Raw genomic sequence first — 18,095 nt, 5'->3', positions numbered from 1 at the left:
TTCCCAGGTTCAGAAAACAGCATGAGGTGAAAAACAGCAAGATAGATGCTGGGGAATCTAGATGGCTGACTCGTGGGGGGTGCAAGTAAAGATTTATAGTAGGTACATCTGACAATTGCAGTGTGAAACGTTAATCTCTTCCTCCAAGTCTTCTGGCTAAAAACTCATACAACTACTATAATATTCTCTTCCACATCAGCATGCGCGCACACAAAACCAAAAACATGAATCCTTCTCAATAAAAAATAGTTTTTCAAGTACAAATATTAAACCTTTGGACCCAAAGAAAATGATCTCCATCATGAATACACTAAAAGCATATGCATCAGACAAACAGTCCCAGAAGTCAGATTCACCACCACAGAACAAATATGTGGTCCATCTAGTTTGCTTTATATTTTGAACAGTGGCGGATCCTTCAGAAGACTGCAACTGCTTCACTAAATCTTTGCTTCTGGCAAGTTATGGAATCTTATTTTTCAGGAGGACAAACTGTTTCCAGCCCTCTGCAGACTATCATGAAGTTTTTTTCCTCACTGTCATCAATTTGACTTATTCAGTATAGCTCTCTGCACTATCAACTATGGACTTTTTAATAAATCCATCCAGACTAAAGCCCCAAATAGTCACCTCTGTTTCTTAAGTGAATTTCACAAATTATATGAGTAAAGTTGTTTCATTTTATTAGGATCATGCTTGCTAAGTCAATTTCAATGTGATCTAGTAATTCTCCTATTGTGAGACCAGATAAGGGGAAGCAACCGATTAATCTTGACCCCCCCAAAAAAGTCTCATTTTGAATACTGTAATCCCATTATCAATGACAGAAATTCAACTCAAACTTCCAACTTTACTTATAGAGCACCAGAGTTGTGAGACACCTTACAATCAAATAAGATAATGTCTCTGCCCCAAGAATTTACTGTTCAATCAAATCATGAAAACAGACTATTGAAGAAAAGAGAAGCAATTTTTCAGTGGAGGGACAGTCATAAGATATATGCAAAATATATTGATTTTCATCATTAGAAGCAGCACAAGTAGCCGACCCTTAGTTAAGGGCTGCCCAACACATTCCATACCACCACCCCGTTTTCAATTGCTTATAATTTTGCCAAATTTTAACCAGCTGGGCTCAAATTTTCCATGCTCAGTGTCTACCTCAAGCTGATTTTTTCCAGAACATTTCAGCAGAAATAGTTTGGTAATTTCTTAGAATAAGGTTAGGGAAAAACACTTTTTGCCCACACTAAAATATTCTTGAAACTGTTCACTGAGAAGCTCTAGTCTAGTGACTCCTTTCTTTGCAACAGGAACTTGAAATTTGATAAGGGAGGATGGTTGCCCTGGTGTCACATGCCTTTTGCTGTTCTCCTGAAAAAACACCCATTTTTTCCACGTTGCTTTTTTAAAAACCTAGAAAATTACAAACAAAACCCACATTAAAAGAACATTAAGGTTTCAAAGTCAAACACTTAATGGTTAGGAAATGCCAGAAGTAGTCTGGGGCCCTTGTGTGCATGAATTAGGATAGTCTCTAATTATTTGAGGACATTAATTTTTTCTATAAGACCCTTTCCTTTGTCCTGTTCACTGATTGGACAATCCTCACTGAATGGATAGCTATTCAATATATCTTTTGATCCTCAACACTATGTAGGTGTGCTATTAACTTCACATCATTAGACCCTATACTGAATAAAAGTTGGTAATTTTCTCCTGGCTTTTGCTGTGAAGCTCAGATAGTAGTATCTTAATTCTTTACAAACATTAATGAATTTATCTTCACACCACCTCCATGAGGTGAGGCTGTACTATCCCTATTTTATACCTGGGGAATAGACGCACAAAGATTAAAGCCAAAATTGACAAGTGTCAAATATTTTGGATGTCCAATCTGAGAAGCACATGACCCAATTTTTCACACAGAACTTGGCATTTTATTACAGTTACCATATAGCAACTGTGAAAAAACGGGACAGAGGGTAGGGAGTAATAGGCACCTATATAAGAAAAGGTCCCCAAAAATGGGACTGTCCCTTTAAAAACGAGACATCTGGTCACGCTACATTTTATTGCACATTACACGTTCAAAGCAAATCTTCCACTGACCTCACTTGTAGTTGAGAGCGCTCAGCAATTCTACAAATCAGACTGCAGAGGTTTTGAGCTGGGTACCCAGAAAATGAAGAACATGAATGAATTTTCTGATTTAGGTGACTTGCCCAGAACCATATAAAAACTCTGACAGAGGCAGGGATAGAATCAATTCCCAGGGTGGCATTCAACTGCCTTACCTATGAGACCATCCTTTTCCTTCCTGCAGTCCCCTGCCTCATTCACTACACCCCTTCCAACTTCTGGAACAACTTAGGCAGGGATCAAACAGATTCATTCAATACCCAATAGTATTCACTCCCTGAGTACCATGCATCCCGTGCACTGAATTAAATAAAAATCCTGGCATTTTGTAACTTCAGTGCTTCACTTCACAAAGTCAAAATTATTTTATGTTTCCCCCCTCGGGTGCAATATACACTTCAAAGAACGTCAATGGAGGCTTCATAGAAGCAGTATGTTAAGGCGGGATATGTATGAAAAGGTGGGCGGGGGGAGGTGACACAGGGACAAATGGTTACAACAGTTGGGAGTGGGCAGGGGTTTGAAGCAGCATTTTGGACGGACTGGTGGGGAGAAGCAGGAAGACCCCAACAGAAGAACATTACAGTTGTTAAGATAGACGATGACCAAGAAACACAAGGTTATAAGCAATTGAAATGAGAAGGAGGGGAACAGATTTTAATAGTGTTCTAGAGGAAGGGACAAGATCCAGTGACTGCCTGGCTGTATAGAAGAGAGTGGAATACATTTGTAAAGCTGGATTTTATGGCAGGGAAACCTACTGACCTTGATAGCAATGGAGAATGAAACTAGTGGGGAGGGTTTGGCAGAGAAAACTAAGTTCAGTTGCTTATACTTGGGTGTGTACAGTTTAACTGGTGAAATAATCACTGCATCCTCTCTGGGGATAAGTAGGTTGAAAGACAGAAAAGAATATTAGCTTCAAGAAGAGATAGGTCAGAACAGGCTAACTTTGCATTAAATACAAATCTGAAACAATTATGAACATAAATAATGATCAAGAATGTTATTTGAACACAAAATTCTCTTGCTGTTAAATTGAGGAGCAATTACCAACTCAAAGTCCTTTTAGAAAACTGAATTTATTATTCCTAAATTTCAACAAGAAATAACCTCAAAGAAATTTTTTCTTTGCCACTGAATAGAGTTGGAATAAAGAGACTTATTTTAGAAAGTATTTGTGCCCCATTTTCCCCTTACATATTTTGTAAGATTTGATATATTATCTGGGCTACTATTAATCCTGCCCAATTTCTCATATTATCCACAGTTTTTAACACTACTACTAAATGAATTACACTACTGTGGTTGAAAAAAATACTAAGACTCACCATAGAAATTTGCTACACAAGAATAAAAGAATTGAGAAATGCAAAGATTTCCCCCCCTACATTACAGGGTGACCAGGTGTCCGGTTTTCGACCGGAACACCTGGTCAAAAAGGGATCCTGGCAGCTCCAGTCATTACCACTGACTGGGCTGTTGACTGCCTGGCTGACGGCGCTGGGCAACGGGGCTAGCAGGCTCCCTGCTAGCCTCCGCACCGCGCGGTTCATGAGAAGCAGCTGGCATGTCCCTCTTCTGGCTCCTATGCCTAAGGCAGGAGAGGGGAACCTATGGTCCATGGGCTATTTCTGTGGTTAATTTCATCCAGCCACAAGTGCCAGCTTTCCCCACTGCACGAGTAAGCCATGAGCCTCCACGCCCACACCCATGGGGCTGGAGCCGCGAGTGCCTGCTGTGGGTCTATGGCCCGTAACAGAAAAAAGGTTCCCCACTCCAGAGCCCGCACCTCCAGCCAGAGTTTCACTCCCATGCCCATACCCCAACCCCAGCATTGAGCCCCTTCCCACCCTCCGAACCCCTCAGTCCCAGCCCGGAGCCCCCTCCTGCACCCCAAACCCCTCATCCCTGGCCCCACCCCAGAGCCCGCACCCCCAGCCAGAGCCCATACCCCCTCTCGCATCCCAACCCACTGCCTCAGCCTGAAGCCCCCTCCTGAACTCTGAACTCCTCATTTCTGGCCCCACCCTGGGGTCTGCACCCCCAGTCAGAGCCCTCACATCCTCCCACACCCCAGCCCCCTGAGCCAGCCCGGTGAAAATGAGCGAGTGAGTGAGGGTGGGGAGAGTGAGTGACAGAGGGAGGAGGGGATGGAGTGAGCAATAGAGGGAGGGGGATAGAGCGAGCAGGGGCGGGGCCTTGGAGGCGGGTGGGGCATGGGTGGGGCCACTGAGGAGTGGGGTAAGGGTGTTCGGTTTTGTGAGAGTAGAAAATTGGCAACCCTACTACATTAGGTCAACAGCTTAAATACTTGAGGGGATAATATACAGAGAAAGATCTCACAGAAGTGGAGAACTGGCTGAAAACCTCAGCTGTTCATTTATTCTAACATTAGTTGCCTTTTTTTTTTTTTTTAAGGACTGAATTGTTGTAAACAACTACAGTGTTTAGGGTGGAAGATGTAAACTGGACACCACTGAAACACTCTCAGTCTTAACTGTTCTAATGAATTCTTGTTTTTACTGAGGGCCAAGAGTTACTATGCAAGATCAACAGTAGATAGCCTACGGGTACATCTACACTGAAAAATCACAGCTGCTAGTTGACTTGAGTTCGCAGGGCTCGGGCAAAGGGACTGTTTATTGTGGTATAGACTGAGCTCTGGGACCCTCCCACCTCGCAGGGTCTTAGATCCCGGACCTGAATGTCTATTCCACAATTAAACAGCCCCTTAGCCCAAGCCCTGCGAGCCTGAGTCAGCTGGCGCAAGCCAGCCGCAGGTTTTTAATTGCAGTATAGACGTACCCTATGAGGCTCAATGAGGTGTTCTCTTCCCGCAGGATCCCTGGGAGGAGAAAACATGCATATACCAAGAGGACCTCAGTAGAAAGTACTATGTTTCAAATATTATATCGACTCGTGGACTGGCAAGTATATGAATTTAGACGCTAAATATACGTCTGCGTGTGTGGCGGCTGGGTGGGCAAGGGACCAAAGAAGGTAAGCAAGATGGCATTCTCTGATGGTAGCTGGAGTGATCCATTCCAATTAATTTGCAATAAAACTTAAGGCACACAGTATAAAGACAAATAACAAGATGGGATGAGTTGTAAAAGTGAGTATGCCAGGAAATGAAATCACAGAGTGAAATGTTTCAGAGTAATAAACCTCACAAAGGGGAACCACACACAACAAGCTCAGCAAGTACCAGAAATGATTTGGTTTTTTTTTAAAGCAAGTCAATGAGACAGACACAGTGGAAGACAATGGACTGTGTATTTGAATCAAGGCTTGCACTCCCTACAAGATTAGACTGCCAGACATTGCATGTACCCGTGTTAAATGATGTGCGCATTCTTCACAGAGGAGGGAAATCAATCATCTGTGGCATCCTTATGCAGTCAGCCAGCACGGCAAATGGCACTGTGCAATCAGAAAGACAGCTGCTCACCTGTTCTCAGAACTGGGGCACAAAGACGGGCAAGCATCGCTATGGAAGTAGGAGGGGAGGATAAGGAATCTCAGTGTTTATCTGGACTTTTCCCCCTTAAAGGTACATTGACTGTATGATAGATCAGTTGTTGCTAGTTGGTGAAAAAAAAAGTAAAGTATATTGGTAATTATTAGCAGCTGAACACAACTAAAAGTCAAATAAGCATGCACCCCTTTCCTCCTCTCCATTCCTCCTACCACACACAAGGCCATAAATCACTGCATAATCAGTTTGAAGGTTTATTTCACAGCTTGAGAAATAATGCACAAGGGAAGAGGAGGGTGCATAAAAGTGTGGTGACAAAGAGGAAATTGACTCAAGAGTTACCAGTAATTACATTTTATTCTTCATCCTTCACCACCACTAGAGTCTCCTTGTGAAGATCTGCCAAAGAAATAAGGCAGCAAGTGAGGGGTATAGACCATGAAAAGCTGCTTGTAATATTGGACTCACATTTGGAGGCAATATCAATTTTATAACAAGAAAGCCCACCTCCCAAGAGGAAGCAAGACAGCTATCCATAAAAATTGTAAGGGTCGGTCCCTCTGTATCATCTATCCATCCAGATTTTTATGACAACAATAACGTTTGTGGATCCAAGACATCACAAAAGTAAGTGCTCAGCAGTTAAAGACAAATAACGTGAACTTTATAAATGCCCTGAATCAATTTATTACAACAGGCCAATAAAAAAATATCAAAGGGCACAATTCTCCACGATTCTATGACTCAAATCAAGGGAGGAGCTCGAAAGCCAAGGGGCTTGGATAGAAACTATTGAATTAGTACCGGGAAATACCAATACCATGTTTTCCAGGGGGTGAGTCTACTTATTATTAATTTGTAAATTTAAGTTTAAAAAGTATTAAGTTTTTTTTCCAGGCCTGCCTGCTTGGCTGCCTGCCTAATGGCAGCACAACGAACAAGACATCTCTAATCTTCTTAACAGAACTCGCAATACAAAGTTCAACTCCTTTCTTCTGAAAGATTGGAACTGTTAGGGAGTGGGACATCTTGCAGACTCACTACATCAAGTTCAGGGTTGACACCCAACTCCTCTGCTCCTTAGTCTTACAAACAGCTCCCAATGTATCAGGCATGTTCTCAGCCATGATGGGGAAGAGGATACACCTATGACGCTCCAACATCCTCTCATCAGCAGTGAAGGAACCATATTAAACTTGTAAGAAACCCTTGCTTTCCCAGCTATATTGTCTGTGTAGCAACACTAGTCTGTACGGATACACTATTTTCCGCATTTCTTCAACCAGCTGCACCAGTGCTATGGTGCAAGCGCCATGACAGATTGGGTGTAGGCATTTTCAGCTGTCATTTAATACTACCTACACTAGAGCTTATAAAGTTGCTACCACTGGTAGCACGTGCTAGAGACACTTGGAAAATGCTACAGCAGACAAAGCCTTTGAGGAATGCTAGGACAGACCAAGAGTTAGCCCAGGATAAAGACATGTAGCAGAAGCCTCAAAATTGAACCACTTAAAATCCTGAAGTGGAAGTCTTCTTTTGAGGTCAATAGCAATCACATGCTCCTATTGAATGTAATTACCACCACTGTTTGTGCTAGACAGCAAAATGCACATTTTTACTTCTGGAGAGCTAGATTTAAATTTAGGATCAGTTCTGGAGAGCTGGATTTAAATTTAGGATCACAGCTGAAAATAAATATGCTGGCATAAATGCAGGTTCTTTCAAGGGGGAAAACACCCCACAGTACCTAGGACAATTCATTCAGTATAATTAGTAACCTCTTCAGGAATGCAAGAGAAAGCTTGCATGGAGGTTACTTAAAAACTATGTATTGCTTTCAGTCTCTCGCCAAGAATGTAATTCAGCAGTTTCATCAAGAAAACATTTTTTTTAAAACAGCATTAAATGCCTTTTATATTTTCTCATGGATTCAGTTAATAGAGAAGCGTTAGACGTATCAGATGGAGTTGCAGAGTACACAGTTCCACTGACAATTATGCTACTGCCTGCTTGCCATTCAAAGCCAACAGCATAAACTGGACTTCATCTGCTAGTTCAGATAGTGTAGTTTTGAAGTCATGAATCAGACCATCCGCTTCCTGTTGCAAATGAATGCCGTCCTGGCCCAGGATTTTAATTGTTGCACAACCATCATTTTTATGGGGTACAAGGGAAAGGATTTAAAGAAAAAATAATTGACATTTACTGGGAGCTGAAATAAAACGTATATCTCGTTAAAAATAACTTACAATTCAAGATGTTCAAAGTGTTTCCCCTGCCTGGAAATGCTAACAACCACCAATTTGTGTGCTTGCAGCAAGATCAAAATAAGATTAAACTAAGCTGGAAGTCTTATAAAGAAAGCTTTGCTTTTATGTTGACCTAAGCTTATAATGGCAGCATAATGGTTGAGCAACCAGCTATCTCAGATTCTCAAACACACCACAGAAGGTCAACAGGAATTCAATGAAGTGATAGGCAGGGACATCTGTTGTACATCAGATCTATATTTTGCCACAAATTGAGTAGTTATAATATCCAGCACACTGTGCAGACACCTTTTCCATTTTAAAAATGAAAGCAATATACTGTTATAAATAGAAGAGTACATTTATCTAAATATTTTTTCTTTTAAAGAAATGCCACTGACTTTCCCATGTAATTGAAGTACTCTTGCCTAAAGCCAGTACACAAGGACACCAATACTATATATATATATATATATATAAAACGTAGGTATGAGACAACTTTTAAAGACTGAAGACTGCTTAAAGTTTCATAAAGATGACTCCTTAGACCAAAACCAACAAAATAAACCCAAACCTTTATAATCTTCAGGTCTCTTTTCCATGAAAATCAGGAGGCGGGGGGTAGGGAGAGAAGGTAGGGGTAAAAGGCAAGGTGGGGAGTCAAGTGACCCATTCACAGAGAACATCCTGCTGGCAGATCCATTTCTCATACTGAAGGGACTCCGGCTTAAGTGCCTCTGCTGATCTAAACCGTGGCAGGATGGCAGAGACTCTTAGCTAACCAGCTTCCAAACAATGTAGGGCTTTATAGGTCAATGCTGATGTCTTGAATTCTAGATGGAAAGCTCTTTTCAGTAAGCACTGATCCAACAGTACTAACATAATGTGCTCCTGATGTGAAATTGCTTAATAAAAGCTGTTGATTCCGCACTAGCTTCAGTTTCCTACTGATCTCAATATGTAGCACCATGCAGAGCACATTATAGTAATATTGGTAAATTTTCATAGAAGTATGACATTTACACTGGACAAACATATAGTGATATGATATGAATCACAAGACCAAGTTCCCTATTTCCTGCATTTAAAGAATGTGACGTTCTAGCTCAAGTATTCATTGCGAAGCCACTAACATTTTTAGCATGAGAGAGGCATGAGTTCCATAAAGAAATGCACAAAAAATAAACTTGCAAACCTCAAAGCTAACAATTGTTTTATGATGGGAAATGATGAAGTTGGGTAACTTCAGTTAATGCTACACCTTGAGTTTATCCTACAGGCATAATTATTACCAGGGATCAAGTCTCACATCAGCCAATTAACTAAATGCAGTTAATAGCCTGCTTCAGCTACTTAAGCTCATCAGTTAATTAAAAGATTGGAAAAAGCTTGAACTAGGGTTTCGACCTGACAAATTCACTATGCGGTATCTTTAATGATTTAGTTTTATAGCTGGAAATTAAGATCCACTAATACCTTACAGGAAACTGAAAAACAATTGCTCAGTTGAAAGTAAGTGTGCTTATTTATCTCTTCTCTTGTGCCTTAAGCCGGACATCTGACTGAAATTCTATGTTTCTAGGCATTAACAGAGTCCTTGCCCCGTTTTGCAAGCCAGTATTCATTATTTAATTACTGTTTCATGCTCAGTTAAATCACTAATAGAAATAATTTGTACATGCTTCTGGCTTATTTCATAGACATTTGTCTATGAGACCAGTGTCTTGCTCAAACCTACTCCTCTCGTTTTTCTTAACGCTATGCCCCTGTAATTTCTGAAAAACATTTCTGTCACTGTGAGATCAGCACAGCAGCTGTGTGTGCATGCAACTATGCTGATCACTGTGGTAACAAAAAAGACTGCATATAGAATGTATAGTGACAGGAAAACGTATTCCCTACACCCCTCAAATGTCAGATTTCTTTCTGTGAAATAATCCCTCACCCATCTCCCAACGGTGAGCAGTACAGTCTCTCCAATTTTACTTATCAACAAAGGCCCTGTAATATAGAGCCTTGGCACAACAGGGAATTAGGGACAGAAAGCCAACTCTAGCACTGACCTTGAGTATTATCAGTTTAAGATGCTAAATGCTAATAGATTATGGCACTGCAATATCACTCAAAGCTCCACTCAGGATTGGGAACCTAAATGTCTATAGTCATGGAGCCTGTCCTGTAGGAGTACTTTTCTTCCCTACAATATTGAACACCACCTTTTTGACACTCCTTTCCCGAGGAAGGTGGAATTTAAATTCAAAGACTTAAATTTCTTCTTCTTTTAAAATTACTATATAGGAAAAAAGTCACTTTAAAAAAACAAGTTGTAGTTGACACTAACTAATGAGTGTAAATATAGAAGTTCATTAGCCTCGCTATTGTGTCTCCAAGTAGTTCAGATAGCAAGATACAAAGAGAACATTTATGATTTTATTTTAACCTTCACAAATTGAGGAGTGCTCACAAATGAAACTGCTACAAAGCTGATCTCCATAATAAAATGGTTGCTTAAATCAAAGATAATGATATAGGGAAGGAAGGGAGAGACAGGTCAGCAGTTTGCTTCATTCTCCTTGTCAAACATTTCTGGACTAGATATCCAACTAATAAGCCTGAAACTTTATACTTGGGTATGCACTGTTTGGCCCGAGTTAACTCCAGGTAAATATCAAGTTGACCAACACCATCCTGCAACAATCATATCCACGGAGAGAAAAATGAGAAAACAGCAAACTAGTTTAAACATTTTTTTTTTTTTTAGTAAAAATAAACTCCCACCTGCTGTTCTGGCCTGTTACTCTACAATAAAACCTGACATCTAACAGAAGAGTAACCTCAGTAATTGAAGTGTTCCAGGTGTGGGTGAAAGGGTAAAGAGGAATAAGGAGGTCAGCTGCCAATGCTCTCAATCATCTCAGCTCAGAGTGCTATGGAACCATCAGTAGTGTACTTGGTATCAAATTTCAAATAACTTCTACTACTGGTTTGTTTTGCTATTAATGCGTAGGATGATAGAGGATACTTGAAAATATATTTAGGAAGGTTTGTTTAAGTTCTGGTAGAACTCCAAAGCTTCCAAGAGTTGCAAGACAAGCCTGTCTATTTTTGGTTTCTGACCCATCTGTAGCGTGCAAGCTTTGCTTATCAAAATGATGTTGGTGCTAGCCAGTGAAAACCACAGATACTAGAACCTGATTGGAGTTGACCTGGGTTACAATAATTGCAATGGGTAGTAAATTTGAAAGCAGATTTCAAGAGTCAAAGAAAAATTGAACAACAGACAACACTATTCTAACTGAGAACATTGGGAACACGGAGACAAATCAAACTGACTGGGAAGACATGTTTAGGGTGACCAGATGTCCTGATTTTACAGGGGCATTCCCGTTATTTGGGGCTTTGTCTTGTATAGGCACCTACTACCCCCCACCGCCTGTCCCAATTTTTCACACTTGCTATCTGGTCACCTTAACTGTGTTGAAATTGAGAATTATCATGCTGTTAGGGGTTTCTGACAGCAGGGTGACAGGACAGAGATTATACCCTGCTACAATAAAAGTAAAGTGCTAAGGATAGATAATTTAAAATTTATTCTACAATGTGTTATGTGGGACTGTACACCAGAGAAGGCCAGACGGACCCATGAGGTATGCTACTTTGATATCCAATATATCCTCTTCAGACTATATTCTGCACTGCCAGGATGACAATCACTAATTTGTCTATCATCTAATTTCCATGGATCATGGAATATAAAGATCTTGGAACAACAACAAAATGCGCCAGAGTTCAGTTTTCACGGTTAAAACTTATTTTGAAATTGCATCTCATATTTGCAACTTGAAATGACAACAAAGACTTTTAGGCACAGAATAAGCATCATGTTATACAGCCAGAGGATTCACCAGATAGGTATTTACAGATGACACAGAGCAACAAACTGTAGGTATATGAGAAGAAATTACTTCAGGTAACTAGGCTTTTGCAATCAGCACATAGGACTTGCTTTCCCTTTCTCACTTTCCTAAAAGGGTTCGCCACTGAGTTTAATAGGATTTAAATGATAATGTAATCATCAATTACTGGCATTATCTTTGATTAATCCTCCTCATGCTGGAAAACTGAAAATTTCACAATATTTATGCATTACTAGTGTATAACGTGAGATGACAAGAACTGCTAGCACATGAAGGGAACGAGAACATGAACTCAGGATTACCTTTTTTGGCAGGGGACTAGTTGGGCACATTCTACAGGCTTAATTACTTCTCACTAGTCTCTTGGTCAGGACTGAGGTAATTTGCAGGGCTGGGTTGTTGTCAAAAATCCTCTCATAACATCAACATTCCCTAAATGAGGTTTCAAACATTCTTAATTCAAAAGTGATTCATTTCAAAGACAGCTACACATATGAGCTGTACATCTTTATGAGATTTATATGGCATGTAATTACTACGGTTTGTATTATTTACATAGCAGCATATAGGTAAACGATGCTTCATAGAACAAAAAGACATTATTTGACCATAAGAACTATACAATCCACAGTCAGAGCTAGTTATTAACTTGAGACACAAGAAATCCATAGATTAGCCTCAAAATATAAATGTACTGTATCCATAAAGTGTACAAAACAAGAACATTCACATAAATGTTCTTAAAGCCAGAGCATCTTTCACTGCTTATCGCCATTTCCACTGGATTAGCTGCTGTCTTCATTAATCCGGGCTAGTTTAGTATGCCTCTACTGCCTAAAGAATACAAAACATTCAGCTGCATTCTGAGTCACTTTATGAGAAAGCATTTTCCTTCTCGTAAGGGACTTGAGGTTTGAATTCACTGGGACAAGACACCAAAGAATTTGTTTGTTTTGATAGACTCACAGAATACTTCCACAGAGACATTTGTTTAGAACTTTTGTTACCTCAAGAAAAATAACCCTAGCTCTTACACAGAGAAGGGACACTATTTTGTTAGATAGACAGACATGAACAAAAATAATTTATGTATGGCAATATTAACTATAAATAGGCAGAGACTCCATGCTACTCATTAATTATTCATTATTTACCAATATGCACAATCGATTCCATAAGAAGACTAAGTCAAGTCAAATTTCCAGTGTAAAGAATTCCTGTTTCATGTACAGTTCTATTTGGGGGGGAAAGCCTACATTTATCTTGGAGTCAGAGACTGGCAACAATATGAGAAGTTCTTCACACCTTGCATGGTGGATTAGAAACCACTATTATTAAACAGATTTTCCTACCTTCACAGTTGCAAAGGATAGCCTTGTGTTGCACACTGCATACAGTAAGTGCCACCAGTGTCAATTATTGCACAAATAGATGTTGGCAAATTATAGTCTAGGAATCAGATTTATTTATGAAGAGTTAATGCTAAAATAAGTTGGATTTAAAACTGATGGGATAGGAGTATTTTTTGTGTATTATATGCACTATGATATGCTTTATAATACACGAGGTAGCATTCATGTCACACCAAATCAATTTTCCTTTCTTTTAAAAGGAAATCAGTTACAAAATATAATTTGGTTTAATAAAGCACTTTTAATACTCAAGAAAGCAGAGATCTGTGCACAGTGAAGTAAATACTGGCAGTGCACTGATTGTGTAGGCAGAGGGATAAGCCATTATGTACTTAGCAAGAGCTCAAATACAGGTTTGAACATCGTATCTGTCAGGACATGAGTTACTCTACTCTTTTTGAAAGGTACTATAGGATTTTAAAAACCCACCAAGAAGGGGAACAAAATACCTCTTATTTCCCATTGTAACACTCCAATCTAAAACTAGGAATGTGAGTTATCAGGCCTAGTGTCTCCACTTCTCTTTCCCCATATCATTAAAATGACATGAATGTTTTTAAAACAGACTAAAAATACATGTATCCTTTTAAAAAAGTGCATTCAAATTAACAGAATGGGAAAAATTAGATTTTAGCAAGATATGTCTTTCTTGGCTCTGAGTTTACTTTCCAGAGCCTTTTGTTTTTCATTTTTTTAAGTGAAATTAATTTTTTTCTGAAAATTAAATAATTTAAGGACATGGACTTTGTTGGTACATAACGGGTAGCCAATCAGTTAAGAAGCATTAGCACAAGATATGCTTAGGCACAACTGTTACGAGATTTATCAAGTACAAAAATCCCAAACAGCAATTATTTCAAAATAAATAAGTACCATGGACTTATTCTTACCATATGGTTTTGAATACATTTGCTATTTTATAGGTATACTAACACTTTTGGTTAGATATAGACATGTTATTGAACACAAAAAGCATGCATTATGTATATTGTAATATTTACAATAAAATAATTATTAAAAGTGACTGCATGGCAAAAGTCTTTTTCTAGCACCGCATAACTGCCAGCAGAATACTAATCTGGTGAACTATATAGTTATACCAAATGCTTCCATCTATGGACTCAGATTACAAATCTTCAGGGCAGGGACCATGTCTGCATGTTTATATATGGTTTAGCACAATGGGACCCCACCCTGACTGGGACTTTTGAGTGCTACTATGATATAATTAACGAGAAGAAGCCCATTCTGCTCCCATGATAATGTCTAGGGCAGGGGTAGGAAACCTATGGCACGCGTGCCAAGCTGATTTTCAGTGGCACTCACATTGCCCGGGTCCTGGCCACTGGTCTGGGGGGCTCTGCATTTTAATTTAATTTTAAATGAAGCTTCTTAAACATTTTAAGAACCTTATTTACTTTACATACAACAGTAGTTTAGTTATATATTACAGACTTATAGAAAGAGACCTTCTAAAAACATTAAAATGTATTACTGGCATGCGAAACCTTAAATTAGAGTGAATAAACGAAGACTCAGCACACCGCTTTTGAAAGGTTGCCGACCCCTGGTCTAGAGTAAACACTATATAGTCTTCAAACTTCCTGGTTTTTGCGTAAGCCTGTGTGATAATTACAACACTAATGTCTATGATTGGGGCTTGAGTGTCTAAAGATCTAGTTTCGCTCATCAAAATCCACCCACGGCCAATGTAAGTTTCATCACAGATTCACTTCAGTACGATTTGTTTTGTTCTAGTTTCTATGCTTTGGAGTATTTCTTGAACCCTTGCTCCACGCAACTGTAGAATTTGGTTCTCAGGATTCTCACTACCATAAAGATGTTTAGACACATCATTAGGATTTAGCTCAATATTGTTAATAGCTTTATTAATATTTGAATCACTTGAAGGCCTCTCGCATCAACCTAGTGTAACCTCCACGGAGTTTACTTTGGCTTCTGCAGTGTCGGTGCCAGTAGCTCAGGTGTGGACTGCTGTGGGTTGCAGAGGAAACTCCAGGGAGAGGAATGCTGCTTCCAGAATGTAGCAAGCCCAAGGGCAGGCTCAGAATCTCAGTTGCCCAACAACCAAGAGGGAGAGAGGAGAGGAGAGACACTAATTTGAGTGGCAGAGGACTCTGCTGGCTCAGGGGAGTTATTGCAGCACATGCCTGGATGGCCACCAGCATGCCTGCTCAAAGGAGGAAGCAGATTAAAGTGAGGATGATTGACAGGTTAAGACCAGGCACATGAAGCTAGCATAACCAAAGAGAAAGGTTCTCAGGATAGACTGCCCCCAGGGTAGCAGATGGAGAGAGAGGAGCCAGTCACTGCAGGGAGGACATGCTTTTTGGTGAGCTTGGGAGTCAAATGCCTGTATGCAGGGTTACACCCTGAAAACTGGCCTCTGGGTATTTGGCAGCAATATCCCTCAGTTTGTTCTGGACCCTGTTCATGATTTCTCTCTATTTAAACGTTTTTGGCTGGGAAAGGTCCCAATTAGTTTAGGACTAGATTAGTCCCTTAGCTAAAACAGTTACCATAAGGCAAGAAATACTTGTTGTTAGATCAAGAGTCTCTGCCTGTTTCAACCTACACTTGGGTTTTATAGAATAAGAAATGAGAATTTAGGATTTACACATATTTTTGTATAGTCTGCACCTGTTCCCTGAGTCCCTCTATGGAGAGAGGGATACCTCAGAGGCAGAAGCAGTACAATTTTGGTAGTGAAAAGTTCTACATGACTAGCATAGCATGGACAGTCAGACGCCTCCTACAGCTGCTGAGGGAACTGGACCAGGATCTGAAACTGAGGAGCATCCATGTCATGGAGTCTGTGAGTGCATCAGCCATTACTTAGGAAGTCAGGGCCACTGTCTGAAAGATATCTATCCAATGACTATGTTCTAGAGCAGTGGAATAACTTTCTATCTGCTATTACTGAATGCATCCCCCTCACCAGCCAGCCAGGCCTCAACATAGTATCCATACCAACAGGACATTAAAGTTTTATTCCCCTCTGGTGTAAGTTACAGGGTTGGGCACCGGTGACTCTATGAATATTTGTTTAATACAATTACCTGGTTTGATATACTCTATGTTACTCCATGGAAGTCTCCATACATCAGGTGGCTAAGTCAGAGTTAAATGGTAGTTAGATTTTTTTTCCTTCAAAGCAGCCCCTCTGATACTTTTCTTAGGAAGGAGTGTGCCAGGTGGAAGCACTGCCAAGTAATTGTGTATCAGAACAATACAAAGAAAACACTCAGATGTGGCTGGAGGTGGGACCAAGAAGAACAGAGGCCAGTACATCAAATCCATACGAGGAGTAACAAGGAGGAGGTAACCAGGTAGGATCAGGTATTACATGTAGCTGCTCTCCCCATAGCAGAAAGAAACATTTCACGGACGTATACGTAACTAACAAGAAAGGTTGCAAACTCCTTACAGGTGGGGTAAAACCTAGAATGAAATATAGAGATTAATCCTCCTAACTATTCCAACTATGTCAATGTTTATGTTCTCCTTGACTTTGAATGCTGCTGTTTTCATGCTTGATTTTAGAATTTACATTCCCTCCCCTCCCCAGGGCATAGTATTGCTCAACTGGCTATGTGCTTCACATCAGGGTTAGCATCTTCTTCTGATTTATGTGGTATAGGCTCTTCAAACAGAATTTCAGACTAGGTAGAATATTGGTCTTTTCTACTTTGGCAGTTCTTATGTAAGAAATAATTTCAAGATGAATTTTGCATCAGCCACACTGAAGACACTTACACCAAAAAAACCTAACTTCTTTAGCAAATATTTGAGTTTAATGTGCAGGTTTTTTAAATTCTGATAATTCAGAATGGTAAATTAAAACTAATTTCACTTTTAGTGGGGTGACCTTTAAGCCCTCTCATGCTTCTTAATGGCAATACAAAATTATTTTAAGATTGTGGCCGAAAGATTAGAGAAGCATCTATCAATGATGATTAACAGGCCTCAAGATTGATTTCTGTTGATATTTAGCAGTCTGCCTACATCATCACACACACTATTCAGTCAAAAGATTTTGTAACTGCTGTACATCATTTTAGGTTGAAAAGCTTTTGACAAGTTACACGGAACTTTTCTATTAGTGCACCCGGGGGGGAAAAAACATACTGGAGCTAAACTTTTTAAAAAATAGATAAAGCTAGTAAATTCATCTCCCACTGTAAAATTAATGGTTATTGGATCTTAATCCAAGGGGAATTTCATCCTGTGAAGCGTTCCTCATGCAAGTAGAACTAGACAAAACTGCTCCCCCTCAACCTTTTGTTCTAGCTGTGGAGCAGCTTGCAGAAATTAGAACCAGTCCAAGTTTATCAAGAATAAAACAGTAGAAATATAAAATGAAGCTGATTTGGTTGCAATTAAATATGCTGCTATTTGCTACCAGTCCTGTGATTGTTAACACTCATGAAAACATTCACATTCTGGTTATGTTTCAGAGTTCTATCTGGAGTAGAGCTGGCTGGAACATGGGCAAATAAAAGTTTGATGAAAGTTACATTTTACAAAATTTCAGTTGTTGAAATTAAGACCTCTGATAGAGATTAAATAAAACCTTCCACTACCATTATTCTTCTTTACTTTTATTTTTTAACTTGGCAGTTTTAAACTATAGCCATATTACCTTTGATAATATTTTTGGATTAGGATCAGTCCTTATGGTTGCTAAACAACTGTACAGAAAGAATAAAAAAAGGAAAACTGCCAAATGGAAAAAATTCCTGGCATTTAAGACACACACATCTGGAATAGCAGGAGTTGATCCAAATAGCCCAAGCTTCTAATCCAAGTTACCGCTCCAATAAAGCAACTGAATGCACAGTGTGACCACAGAAAATGTGTTTGGAAGAGC

General features: G+C 39.6%; 2 protein-coding genes across 3 annotated transcripts in view; one reads left to right on the top strand and one right to left on the bottom strand.

The window, feature by feature from the left end:
- LOC135973263 (uncharacterized) overlaps positions 1-18,095 on the top strand; it is a 275,121-nt gene that overhangs the window by 96,666 nt on the left and 160,360 nt on the right. The gene's annotated exons all lie outside the window — the stretch shown is intronic.
- Positions 1-18,095, bottom strand: part of UBTD2 (ubiquitin domain containing 2) — a 118,599-nt gene that overhangs the window by 81,514 nt on the left and 18,990 nt on the right. Inside the window, exon 2 of one of the 2 annotated variants that reach the window (XM_024100211.3) lies at positions 5,976-6,022. The exons of the other annotated variant lie outside the window; for it this stretch is intronic. The gene's annotated coding sequence lies outside the window, so the exon portion shown is untranslated. The remainder of the gene's footprint in view (positions 1-5,975; positions 6,023-18,095) is intronic. 2 annotated transcript variants of the gene reach the window in all.

The sequence above is a fragment of the Chrysemys picta genome, chromosome 8 (assembly GCF_011386835.1).
Source record: "Chrysemys picta bellii isolate R12L10 chromosome 8, ASM1138683v2, whole genome shotgun sequence".
NCBI classification, from domain to species: Eukaryota; Metazoa; Chordata; order Testudines; family Emydidae; genus Chrysemys; species Chrysemys picta.
This window is presented reverse-complemented; position numbering and strand designations above follow the sequence as displayed.